Here is a 14056-nt window from a genome sequence, read left to right as displayed (position 1 = left end):
GTAAAATGCATCCCGATTGAATGCAGTGGATTTTATGCAGCATGATTGAATGTAGTGGTTTCCATGCAGCCTGGTAAAATGCATCCCACTTAAATGCTGCGGATTCCATGCAGCATGATTGAATGAAGTGGATTCCATGCAGCATGAAGAAATGGAACCCTATTGAATGCAGGGGATTTTATGCAGCATGATTGAATGCAGTGGATTCCTTCAGCATGATTGAATGTAGTGGATTTTTTGCAGCATGGCCACAAACATCCCGATTGAATGCCATGGATTCCATGCAGCGTGGTGAAATGCATCCTGATTGAACGCAGTGTATACAATGCAGCGTGGCTAAATGGATCCCCATTCAATGCAGTGGATTCTATGCACCGTGGCCCAATTGATCTCAACTGAATGCAGTGGATTCCATGCATCATGGCGCAATGGATCCCAATTGAATGCAGTGAAATCGATGCAGCGTGATTGAATGCAGTGTATTCCATGCAGCCTGGTAAAATGCAACTGGATTGAATGCAGTGGATTCCATGAAGCATGATTGAATGCAGTGGATTCCATGCAGCCTGGTAAAATTCATCCCGATTGAATGCAGTGGATTTTATGCAGCATGATAGAATGCAGTGGATTCCTGCAGCATGAATGAATGCAGTGAATTTTTTGCAGCATGGCCCAAAGCATCCCGATTTAATGGAGTGGATTTTAGGCAGCATATCCCAAAACATCCCGATTGAATGCAGTGGATACCATGCAGCATGATTAAATGCAGTGGATTTTATGCACCCTGGCCAAAAGCATCCCGATTGAATGCAGTGGATTCCATGCAGCGTCATTAAATGCAGTGGATTCCATGCATTGTGATTGAATGCAGTGTAAAACATGCAGCCTGGTAAAATGCATCCCGATTGAATGCAGTGGATTCCATGCAGCATGATTGAATGCAGTGTATTCCATGCACCATGAAGAAATGGAACCCTATTGAATGCAGGGTATTTTATGCAGCATGATTAAATGCAGTGGATTCCTGCAGCATGATTGAATGCAGTGGATTTTTTGCAGCTTGGCCCAAAGCATCCCGATTTAATGCAGTGGATTTTCTGCCGCATGTCCCAAAACATCCCGATTGAATGCAGTCGATACCGTGCAGCATGATTGAATGCAGTGGATTTTATGCAGCATGGCCAAAAGCATCCCGATTCAATGCAGAGGATTCCATGCAGCGTCATTGAATGCAGTGGATTCCATGCATTGTGCTTGAATGCAGTGTAATCCATGCAGCCTGGTAAAATGCATCCCGATTGAATGCAGTGGATTCCATGCAGCATGATTGAATGCAGTGGATTCCATGCAGCCTGGTAAAATGCATCCCTATTGAATGCATTGGATTCCATGCAGCGTGATTGAATTCAGTGTATTCCAGGCAGCATGAAGTAATGGAATTCTATTGAATGAGTTGTCTTTTATGCAGCATGATTGAATGCCGTGGATTCCTGCAGCATGATTGAATGCAGTGGATGATTTGCAGCATGGCCCAAAGCATCCCGATTGAATGCTGTGGATTTTAGGCAGCATGTCTCAAAACACCCCGATTGAAGGCAGGGGATACCATGCAGCATGATGAATGCAGTGGATTTTATGCACAATGGCCAAAAGCATCCCGATTGAAGGCAGTGGATTCCATGCAGCGTCATTGACGCAGTGGATACCATGCATTGTGATTGAATGCAGTGTAATCCATGCAGCCTGGTAAAATGCATCCCGATTGAATGCAGTGGATTCCATGCAGCATGATTGAATGCAGTGGATTCCATGCAGCATGAAGAAATTGAACCCTGTGGAATTCAGTGGATTTTATGCAGCATGATTGAATGCAGTGGATTCCTGCAGCATGATTGAATGCAGTGGATTATTTGAAGCTTGGCCAAAAGCATCCCGATTTACTGCAGTGGATTTTTTGCAGCATGTCCGAAAACATCCCGATTGAATGCAGTGGATATCGTGCAGCATGATTGAATGCAGTGGGTTTTATGCAGCATGGCCAAATGCATCCCGATGGAATGCAGTGGATTCCATGCGGCATGTGTGAATGCAGTGGATTCCATGCAGCCTGGTAAAATGCATCCCAATTGAATGCAGTGGATTCCATGCAGCGTGATTTAATGCAGTGGATTCCAGGCAGCATGAAGAAATGGAACCCTATTGAATGCAGGGAATTTAATGCAGCATGATTGAATGCAGTGGATATCTGCAGCATGATTGAATGCAGTGGATTCCATGCAGCCTGGTAAAATGCATCCCTATTGAATGCATTGGATTCCATGCAGCGTGATTGAATTCAGTGTATTCCAGGCAGCATGAAATAATGGAAGCCTATTGAATGAAGTGTATTTTATGCAGCATGATTGAATGCACTGAATTCCTGCAGCATGAATGAATGCAGTGAATTTTTTGCAGCGTGGCCCAAAGCATCCTCATTGAATGCAGTGGATTCCATGCAGCCTCATTGAATGCAGATGACTCCATGCATTGTGGCACAATGGATCCCGATTGTATTCAGTGCGGTTGACGCAGTGAGGCCCAATGCATCCCGATTGAATGCAGTGGATTATATGCAGCATGGCCAAAAGCATCCCGATTGAAGGCAGTGGATTCCATGCAGCATGATTGAATACAGTGGAGTATTTGCAGCATGGCCCAAAGCATCCCGATTGAATGCAGTGGATTTCATGCAGCGTCATTGAATGCAGAACATTCCATTCATTGTGGGGCAATGGATCTCGTTTGTATGCAGTGGAGACCATGCAGCGAGGCCCAATGCATCCCGATTGAATGCAGTGGATTTTATGCAGCATGGCCAAAACCATGGCGATTGGATGCAGTGGATTCCTTGCTGCATGATTGAATGCAGTGTACTTTATGCAGCATGGCCAAAAGCATCCCGATAGAATGCAGTGGATTCCATGCAGCGTCATTGAATGCAGTGGATTCCATGCATTGTGATGGAATGCAGTGTAATCCAGGCAGCCTGGTAAAATGCATCCCGATTGAATGCAGTGGATTCCATGTATTGTGATTGAATGAAGTGGATTCCATGCATCCTGGTAAAATGCATCCCGATTGAATGCAGTGGATTTTATGCAGCATGGCCCAAAGCATCCTGATTAAATGCAGTGGATTAGGCAGAATGTCGCAAAACATCCCGATTGAAGGCAGGGGATACCATGCAGCATGATTGAATGCAGTGGAGTTTATGCAAAATGGCCAAAAGCATCCCGATTGAAGGCAGTGGATTCCATGCAGCGTCATTGACGCAGTGGATACCATGCATTGTGATTGAATGCAGTGTAATCCATGCAGCCTGGTAAAATGCATCCCGATTGAATGCAGTGGATTCCATGCAGCATGATTGAATGCAGTGGATTCCATGCAGCATGAAGAAATTGAACCCTGTGGAATTCAGTGGATTTTCTGCAGCATGATTGAATGCAGTGGATTCCTGCAGCATGATTGAATGCAGTGGATTTTTTGAAGCTTGGCCAAAAGCATCCCAATTTACTGCAGTGGATTTTTTGAAGCATGTCCGAAAACATCCCGATTGAATGCAGTGGATATCGTGCAGCATGATTGAATGCAGTCGGTTTTATGCAGCATGGCCATATGCATCCCGATGGAATGCAGTGGATTCCATGCGGCATGTGTGAATGCAGTGGATTCCATGCAGCCTGGTAAAATGCATCCCAATTGAATGCAGTGGATTCCATGCAGCGTGATTTAATGCAGTGGATTCCAGGCAGCATGAAGAAATGGAACCCTATTGAATGCAGGGAATTTAATGCAGCATGATTGAATGCAGTGGATACCTGCAGCATGATTGAATGCAGTGGATTCCATGCAGCCTGGTAAAATGCATCCCTATTGAATGCATTGGATTCCATGCAGCGTGATTGAATTAAGTGTATTCCAGGCAGCATGAAATAATGGAAGCCTATTGAATGAAGTGTATTTTATGCAGCATGATTGAATGCACTGGATTCCTGCAGCATGAATGAATGCAGTGAATTTGTTGCAGCGTGGCCCAAAGCATCCCCATTGAATGCAGTGGATTCCATGCAGCGTCATTGAATGCAGACGACTCCATGCATTGTGGCACAATGGATCCCGATTGTATTCAGTGCGGTTGACGCAGTGAGGCCCAATGCATCCCGATTGAATGCAGTGGATTATAGGCAGCATGGCCAAAAGCATCCCGATTGAAGGCAGTGGATTCCATGCAGCATGATTGAATACAGTGGAGTATTTGCAGCATGGCCCAAAGCATCCCGATTGAATGCAGTGGATTTCATGCAGCGTCATTGAATGCAGAACATTCCATTCATTGTGGGGCAATGGATCTCGTTTGTATGCAGTGGAGACGATGCAGCGAGGCCCAATGCATCCCGATTGAATGCAGTGGATTTTATGCAGCATGGCCAAAACCATGGCGATTGGATGCAGTGGATTCCTTGCTGCATGATTGAATGCAGTGTACTTTATGCAGCATGGCCAAAAGCATCCCGATAGAATGCAGTGGATTCCATGCAGCGTCATTGAATGCAGTGGATTCCATGCATTGTGATGGAATGCAGTGTAATCCAGGCAGCCTGGTAAAATGCATCCCGATTGAATGCAGTGGATGCCATGTATTGTGATTGAATGCAGTGGATTCCATGCATCCTGGTAAAATGCATCCCGATTGAATGCAGTGGATTTTATTCAGCATGATTGAATGCAGTGGATTCCATGCAGCCTGGTAAAATGCATCCCAATTAAATGCTGTGGATTCCATGCAGCATGATTGAATGAAGTCGATTCCATGCAGCATGAAGAAATGGAACCCTATTGAATGCAGGGGATTTTATGCAGCATGGTTGAATGCAGTGGATTCCTGCAGCATGAATGAATGCAGTGGATTTTATGCAGCATGGCCACAAGCATCCCGATTGAATGCCATGTATTCCATGCAGCGTGGTGAAATGCATCCTGATTGAACGCAGTGTATACAATGCAGCGTGGCTAAATGGATCCCCATTCAATGCAGTGGATTCTATGCAGCGTGGCCCAAATGATCTCAACTGAATGCAGTGGATTCCATGCATCATGGCGCAATGGATCCCAATAGAATGCAGTGAAATCGATGTAGCGTGATTGAATGCAGTGTATTCAATGCAGCCTGGTAAAATGCATCCTGATTGAATGCAGTGGATTCCATGCAGCTTGATAGAATGCAGTGGATTCAATGCAGCCTGGTAAAATTCATCCCGATTGAATGCAGTGGATTCCATGCAGTGTGATTGAATGCAGTGTGATCCATGCAGCATGCAGAAATGGAACCCTATTGAATGCAGTGGATTTTATGCAGCATGATTGAATGCAGTGGATTCCTGCAGCATGATTGAATGCAGTGGATTTTTTGCAGCATGGCCCAAAGCATCCCGATTAAATGCAGTGGATTTTAGGCAGCATGTCCCAAAACATCCCGATTGAATGCAGTGGATACCATGCAGCATGATTGAATGCAGTGGAGTTTATGCAGCATGGCCCAAATGCATCCTGATAGAATGCAGAGGATTCCATGCAGCGTCATTGAATGCAGTGGATTCCATGCATTGTGCTTGAATGCAGTGTAATCCATGCAGCCTGGTAAAATGCATCCCGATTGAATGCAGTGGATTCCATGCAGTGTGATTGAATGCAGTGTGATCCATGCAGCATGCAGAAATGGAACCCTATTGAATGCAGTGGATTTTATGCAGCATGGCCCAAAGCATCCTGATTAAATGCAGTGGATTTTAGGCAGAATGTCGCAAAACATCCCGATTGAATGCAGTGGATACCATGCAGCATGATTGAATGCAGTGGATTTTATGCACCATGGCCTAAAGCATCCAGATTGAATGCAGTGGATTCCATGCAGCGTCATTGAATGCAGTGGATTCCATGCATTGTGATTGAATGCAGTGTAAAACATGCAGCCTGGTAAAATGCATCCCGATTGAATGCTGTAGATTCCATGCAGCATGATTGAATGCAGTTGATTCCATGCAGCATGAAGTAATAGAACCCTATTGAATGCAGTGGATTTTATGCAGCATGATTGAATGCAGTTGATTTTTGCAGCATGATTGAATGCAGTGGATTTTTTGAAGCTTGGTCCAAAGCATCATGATTTAATGCAGTGAATTTTCTGCAGCATGTCCCAATACATCCCGATAGAATGCATTGGATTCCATGCAGCATGATTGAATGCAGTGGATTTTATGCAGCATGGCCAAAAGCATCCCGATTGAATGCAGTGGATTTCATGCAGCGTCATTTAATGCAGAACATTCCATACATTGTGGGGCAATGGATCACGTTTGTATGCAGTGGAGACCATGCAGCAAGGCCCAATGCATCCCGATTGAATGCAGTGGATTTTATGCAGCATGGCCAAAACCATGGCGATTGGATGCAGTGGATTCCTTGCTGCATGATTGAATGCAGTGTACTTTATGCAGCATGGCCAAAAGCATCCCGATAGAATGCAGTGGATTCCATGCAGCGTCATTGAATGCAGTGGATTCCATGCATTGTGATGTAATGCAGTGTAATCCAGGCAGCCTGGTAAAATGCATCCCGATTGAATGCAGTGGATTCCATGTATTGTGATTGAATGCAGTGGATTCCATGCATCCTGGTAAAATGCATCCCGATTGAATGCAGTGGATTTTATGCAGCATGATTGAATGCAGTGGATTCCATGCAGCCTGGTAAAATGCATCCCAATTAAATGCTGTGGATTCCATGCAGCATGATTGAATGAAGTCGATTCCATGCAGCATGAAGAAATGGAACCCTATTGAATGCAGGGGATTTTATGCAGCATGGTTGAATGCAGTGGATTCCTGCAGCATGAATGAATGCAGTGGATTTTATGCAGCATGGCCACAAGCATCCCGATTGAATGCCATGTATTCCATGCAGCGTGGTGAAATGCATCCTGATTGAACGCAGTGTATACAATGCAGCGTGGCTAAATGGATCCCCATTCAATGCAGTGGATTCTATGCAGCGTGGCCCAAATGATCTCAACTGAATGCAGTGGATTCCATGCATCATGGCGCAATGGATCCCAATAGAATGCAGTGAAATCGATGCGGCGTGATTGAATGCAGTGTATTCAATGCAGCCTGGTAAAATGCATCCTGATTGAATGCAGTGGATTCCATGCAGCTTGATAGAATGCAGTGGATTCAATGCAGCCTGGTAAAATTCATCCCGATTGAATGCAGTGGATTCCATGCAGTGTGATTGAATGCAGTGTGATCCATGCAGCATGCAGAAATGGAACCCTATTGAATGCAGTGGATTTTATGCAGCATGATTGAATGCAGTGGATTCCTGCAGCATGATTGAATGCAGTGGATTTTTTGCAGCATGGCCCAAAGCATCCCGATTAAATGCAGTGGATTTTAGGCAGCATGTCCCAAAACATCCCGATTGAATGCAGTGGATACCATGCAGCATGATTGAATGCAGTGGAGTTTATGCAGCATGGCCCAAATGCATCCCGATAGAATGCAGAGGATTCCATGCAGCGTCATTGAATGCAGTGGATTCCATGCATTGTGCTTGAATGCAGTGTAATACATGCAGCCTGGTAAAATGCATCCCGGGAGTTCCCGTCGTGGCGCAGTGGTTAACGAATCCGACTAGGAACCATGAGGTTGCGGGTTCGGTCCCTGCCCTTGCTCAGTGGGTTAACGATCTGGCGTTGCCGTGAGCTGTGGTGTAGGTTGCAGACGCGGCTCGGATCCCACGTTGCTGTGGCTCTGGCGTAGGCCAGTGGCTACAGCTCCGATTTGACCCCTAGCCTGGGAATTTCCATATGCCGCGGGAGCGGCCCAAGAAATAGCAACAACAACAACAACAACAAAAAAAAAAGACAAAAAAAAAAAAAAAAAAAAAAAAAATAAAATGCATCCCGTTTGAATGCAGTGGATTCCATGCAGTGTGATTGAATGCAGTGTGATCCATGCAGCATGCAGAAATGGAACCCTATTGAATACAGTGGATTTTATGCAGCATGGCCCAAAGCATCCTGATTAAATGCAGTGGATTTTAGGCAGAATGTCGCAAAACATCCCGATTGAATGCAGTGGATACCATGCAGCATGATTGAATGCAGTGGATTTTATGCACCATGGCCTAAAGCATCCAGATTGAATGCAGTGGATTCCATGCAGCGTCATTGAATGCAGTGGATTCCATGCATTGTGATTGAATGCAGTGTAAAACATGCAGCCTGGTAAAATGCATCCCGATTGAATGCTGTAGATTCCATGCAGCATGATTGAATGCAGTTGATTCCATGCAGCATGAAGTAATGGAACCCTATTGAATGCAGTGGATTTTATGCAGCATGATTGAATGCAGTTGATTTTTGCAGCATGATTGAATGCAGTGGATTTTTTGAAGCTTGGTCCAAAGCATCATGATTTAATGCAGTGAATTTTCTGCAGCATGTCCCAATACATCCCGATAGAATGCATTGGATTCCATGCAGCATGATTGAATGCAGTGGATTTTATGCAGCATGGCCAAAAGCATCCCGATTGAATGCAGTGGATTTCATGCAGCGTCATTTAATGCAGAACATTCCATACATTGTGGGGCAATGGATCTCGTTTGTATGCAGTGGAGACCATGCAGCGAGGCCCAATGCATCCCGATTGAATGCAGTGGATTTTATGCAGCATGGCCAAAACCATGGCGATTGGATGCAGTGGATTCCTTGCTGCATGATTGAATGCAGTGTACTTTATGCAGCATGGCCAAAAGCATCCCGATAGAATGCAGTGGATTCCATGCAGCGTCATTGAATGCAGTGGATTCCATGCATTGTGATGGAATGCAGTGTAATCCAGGCAGCCTGGTAAAATGCATCCCGATTGAATGCAGTGGATGCCATGTATTGTGATTGAATGCAGTGGATTCCATGCATCCTGGTAAAATGCATCCCGATTGAATGCAGTGGATTTTATTCAGCATGATTGAATGCAGTGGATTCCATGCAGCCTGGTAAAATGCATCCCAATTAAATGCTGTGGATTCCATGCAGCATGATTGAATGAAGTCGATTCCATGCAGCATGAAGAAATGGAACCCTATTGAATGCAGGGGATTTTATGCAGCATGGTTGAATGCAGTGGATTCCTGCAGCATGAATGAATGCAGTGGATTTTATGCAGCATGGCCACAAGCATCCCGATTGAATGCCATGTATTCCATGCAGCGCGGTGAAATGCATCCTGATTGAACGCAGTGTATACAATGCATCGTGGCTAAATGGATCCCCATTCAATGCAGTGGATTCTATGCAGCGTTGCCCAATTGATCTCAACTGAATGCAGTGGATTCCATGCATCATGGCGCAATGGATCCCAATAGAATGCAGTGAAATCGATGCAGCGTGATTAAATGCAATGTATTCCATGCAGCCTGGTAAAATGCATCCCGATTGAATGCAGTGGATTCCATGCAGCTTGATAGAATGCAGTGGATTCAATGCAGCCTGGTAAAATTCATCCCGATTGAATGCAGTGGATTCCATGCAGTGTGATTGAATGCAGTGTGATCCATGCAGCATGCAGAAATGGAACCCTATTGAATGCAGTGGATTTTATGCAGGATGATTGAATGCAGTGGATTCCTGCAGCATGATTGAATGCAGTGGATTTTTTGCAGCATGGCCCAAAGCATCCCGATTAAATGCAGTGGATTTTAGGCAGCATGTCCCAAAACATCCCGATTGAATGCAGTGGATACCATGCAGCATGATTGAATGCAGTGGATTTTATGCAGCATGGCCCAAATGCATCCCGATAGAATGCAGAGGATTCCATGCAGCGTCATTGAATGCAGTGGATTCCATGCATTGTGCTTGAATGCAGTGTAATCCATGCAGCCTGGTAAAATGCATCCCGATTGAATGCAGTGGATTCCATGCCGTGTGATTGAATGCAGTGTGATCCATGCAGCATGCAGAAATGGAACCCTATTGAATGCAGTGGATTTTATGCAGCATGGCCCAAAGCATCCTGATTAAATGCAGTGGATTTTAGGCAGAATGTCGCAAAACATCCCGATTGAATGCAGTGGATACCATGCAGCATGATTGAATGCAGTGGATTTTATGCACCATGGCCCAAAGCATCCAGATTGAATGCAGTGGATTCCATGCAGCGTCATTGAATGCAGTGGATTCCATGCACCATGAAGAAATGGAACCCTATTGAATGCAGGGTATTTTATGCAGCATGATTAAATGCAGTGGATTCCTGCAGCATGATTGAATGCAGTGGATTTTTTGCAGCTTGGCCCAAAGCATCCCGATTTAATGCAGTGGATTTTCTGCCGCATGTCCCAAAACATCCCGATTGAATGCAGTCGATACCGTGCAGCATGATTGAATGAAGTGGATTTTATGCAGCATGGCCAAAAGCATCCCGATTCAATGCAGAGGATTCCATGCAGCGTCATTGAATGCAGTGGATTCCATGCATTGTGCTTGAATGCAGTGTAATCCATGCAGCCTGGTAAAATGCATCCCGATTGAATGCAGTGGATTCCATGCAGCATGATTGAATGCAGTGGATTCCATGCAGCCTGGTAAAATGCATCCCTATTGAATGCATTGGATTCCATGCAGCGTGATTGAATTCAGTGTATTCCAGGCAGCATGAAGTAATGGAATTCTATTGAATGAGTTGTCTTTTATGCAGCATGATTGAATGCCGTGGATTCCTGCAGCATGATTGAATGCAGTGGATGATTTGCAGCATGGCCCAAAGCATCCCGATTGAATGCTGTGGATTTTAGGCAGCATGTCTCAAAACACCCCGATTGAAGGCAGGGGATACCATTCAGCATGATGAATGCAGTGGAGTTTATGCACAATGGCCAAAAGCATCCCGATTGAAGGCAGTGGATTCCATGCAGCGTCATTGACGCAGTGGATACCATGCATTGTGATTGAATGCAGTGTAATCCATGCAGCCTGGTAAAATGCATCCCGATTGAATGCAGTGGATTCCATGCAGCATGATTGAATGCAGTGGATTCCATGCAGCATGAAGAAATTGAACCCTGTGGAATTCAGTGGATTTTATGCAGCATGATTGAATGCAGTGGATTCCTGCAGCATGATTGAATGCAGTGGATTATTTGAAGCTTGGCCAAAAGCATCCCGATTTACTGCAGTGGATTTTTTGCAGCATGTCCGAAAACATCCCGATTGAATGCAGTGGATATCGTGCAGCATGATTGAATGCAGTGGGTTTTATGCAGCATGGCCAAATGCATCCCGATGGAATGCAGTGGATTCCATGCGGCATGTGTGAATGCAGTGGATTCCATGCAGCCTGGTAAAATGCATCCCAATTGAATGCAGTGGATTCCATGCAGCGTGATTTAATGCAGTGGATTCCAGGCAGCATGAAGAAATGGAACCCTATTGAATGCAGGGAATTTAATGCAGCATGATTGAATGCAGTGGATATCTGCAGCATGATTGAATGCAGTGGATTCCATGCAGCCTGGTAAAATGCATCCCTATTGAATGCATTGGATTCCATGCAGCGTGATTGAATTCAGTGTATTCCAGGCAGCATGAAGTAATGGAATCCTATTGAATGAAGTGTATTTTATGCAGCATGATTGAATGCACTGGATTCCTGCAGCATGAATGAATGCAGTGAATTTTTTGCAGCGTGGCCCAAAGCATCCTCATTGAATGCAGTGGATTCCATGCAGCCTCATTGAATGCAGATGACTCCATGCATTGTGGCACAATGGATCCCGATTGTATTCAGTGCGGTTGACGCAGTGAGGCCCAATGCATCCCGATTGAATGCAGTGGATTATATGCAGCATGGCCAAAAGCATCCCGATTGAAGGCAGTGGATTCCATGCAGCATGATTGAATACAGTGCAGTATTTGCAGCATGGCCCAAAGCATCCCGATTGAATGCAGTGGATTTCATGCAGCGTCATTGAATGCAGAACATTCCATTCATTGTGGGGCAATGGATCTCGTTTGTATGCAGTGGAGACCATGCAGCGAGGCCCAATGCATCCCGATTGAATGCAGTGGATTTTATGCAGCATGGCCAAAACCATGGCGATTGGATGCAGTGGATTCCTTGCTGCATGATTGAATGCAGTGTACTTTATGCAGCATGGCCAAAAGCATCCCGATAGAATGCAGTGGATTCCATGCAGCGTCATTGAATGCAGTGGATTCCATGCATTGTGATGGAATGCAGTGTAATCCAGGCAGCCTGGTAAAATGCATCCCGATTGAATGCAGTGGATGCCATGTATTGTGATTGAATGCAGTGGATTCCATGCATCCTGGTAAAATGCATCCCGATTGAATGCAGTGGATTTTATGCAGCATGGCCCAAAGCATCCTGATTAAATGCAGTGGATTAGGCAGAATGTCGCAAAACATCCCGATTGAAGGCAGGGGATACCATGCAGCATGATTGAATGCAGTGGAGTTTATGCAAAATGGCCAAAAGCATCCCGATTGAAGGCAGTGGATTCCATGCAGCGTCATTGACGCAGTGGATACCATGCATTGTGATTGAATGCAGTGTAATCCATGCAGCCTGGTAAAATGCATCCCGATTGAATGCAGTGGATTCCATGCAGCATGATTGAATGCAGTGGATTCCATGCAGCATGAAGAAATTGAACCCTGTGGAATTCAGTGGATTTTCTGCAGCATGATTGAATGCAGTGGATTCCTGCAGCATGATTGAATGCAGTGGATTTTTTGAAGCTTGGCCAAAAGCATCCCAATTTACTGCAGTGGATTTTTTGAAGCATGTCCGAAAACATCCCGATTGAATGCAGTGGATATCGTGCAGCATGATTGAATGCAGTCGGTTTTATGCAGCATGGCCATATGCATCCCGATGGAATGCAGTGGATTCCATGCGGCATGTGTGAATGCAGTGGATTCCATGCAGCCTGGTAAAATGCATCCCAATTGAATGCATTGGATTCCATGCAGCGTGATTTAATGCAGTGTATTCCAGGCAGCATGAAGAAATGGAACCCTATTGAATGCAGGGAATTTAATGCAGCATGATTGAATGCAGTGGATACCTGCAGCATGATTGAATGCAGTGGATTCCATGCAGCCTGGTAAAATGCATCCCTATTGAATGCATTGGATTCCATGCAGCGTGATTGAATTAAGTGTATTCCAGGCAGCATGAAATAATGGAAGCCTATTGAATGAAGTGTATTTTATGCAGCATGATTGAATGCACTGGATTCCTGCAGCATGAATGAATGCAGTGAATTTGTTGCAGCGTGGCCCAAAGCATCCCCATTGAATGCAGTGGATTCCATGCAGCGTCATTGAATGCAGACGACTCCATGCATTGTGGCACAATGGATCCCGATTGTATTCAGTGCGGTTGACGCAGTGAGGCCCAATGCATCCCGATTGAATGCAGTGGATTATATGCAGCATGGCCAAAAGCATCCCGATTGAAGGCAGTGGATTCCATGCAGCATGATTGAATACAGTGGAGTATTTGCAGCATGGCCCAAAGCATCCCGATTGAATGCAGTGGATTTCATGCAGCGTCATTGAATGCAGAACATTCCATTCATTGTGGGGCAATGGATCTCGTTTGTATGCAGTGGAGACCATGCAGCGAGGCCCAATGCATCCCGATTGAATGCAGTGGATTTTATGCAGCATGGCCAAAACCATGGCGATTGGATGCAGTGGATTCCTTGCTGCATGATTGAATGCAGTGTACTTTATGCAGCATGGCCAAAAGCATCCCGATAGAATGCAGTGGATTCCATGCAGCGTCATTGAATGCAGTGGATTCCATGCATTGTGATGGAATGCAGTGTAATCCAGGCAGCCTGGTAAAATGCATCCCGATTGAATGCAGTGGATGCCATGTATTGTGATTGAATGCAGTGGATTCCATGCATCCTGGTAAAA

Source organism: Sus scrofa, chromosome 14, assembly GCF_054392235.1.
Source record: "Sus scrofa isolate SSC_HxYL_T2T_F1_AM1 chromosome 14, Sscrofa_HxYL_maternal_Yorkshire_Landrace_v2.0, whole genome shotgun sequence".
Lineage (NCBI taxonomy): Eukaryota > Metazoa > Chordata > Mammalia > Artiodactyla > Suidae > Sus > Sus scrofa.
The sequence above is the reverse complement of the archived record's forward strand: the minus strand, read 5'-3'. Positions refer to the sequence as shown.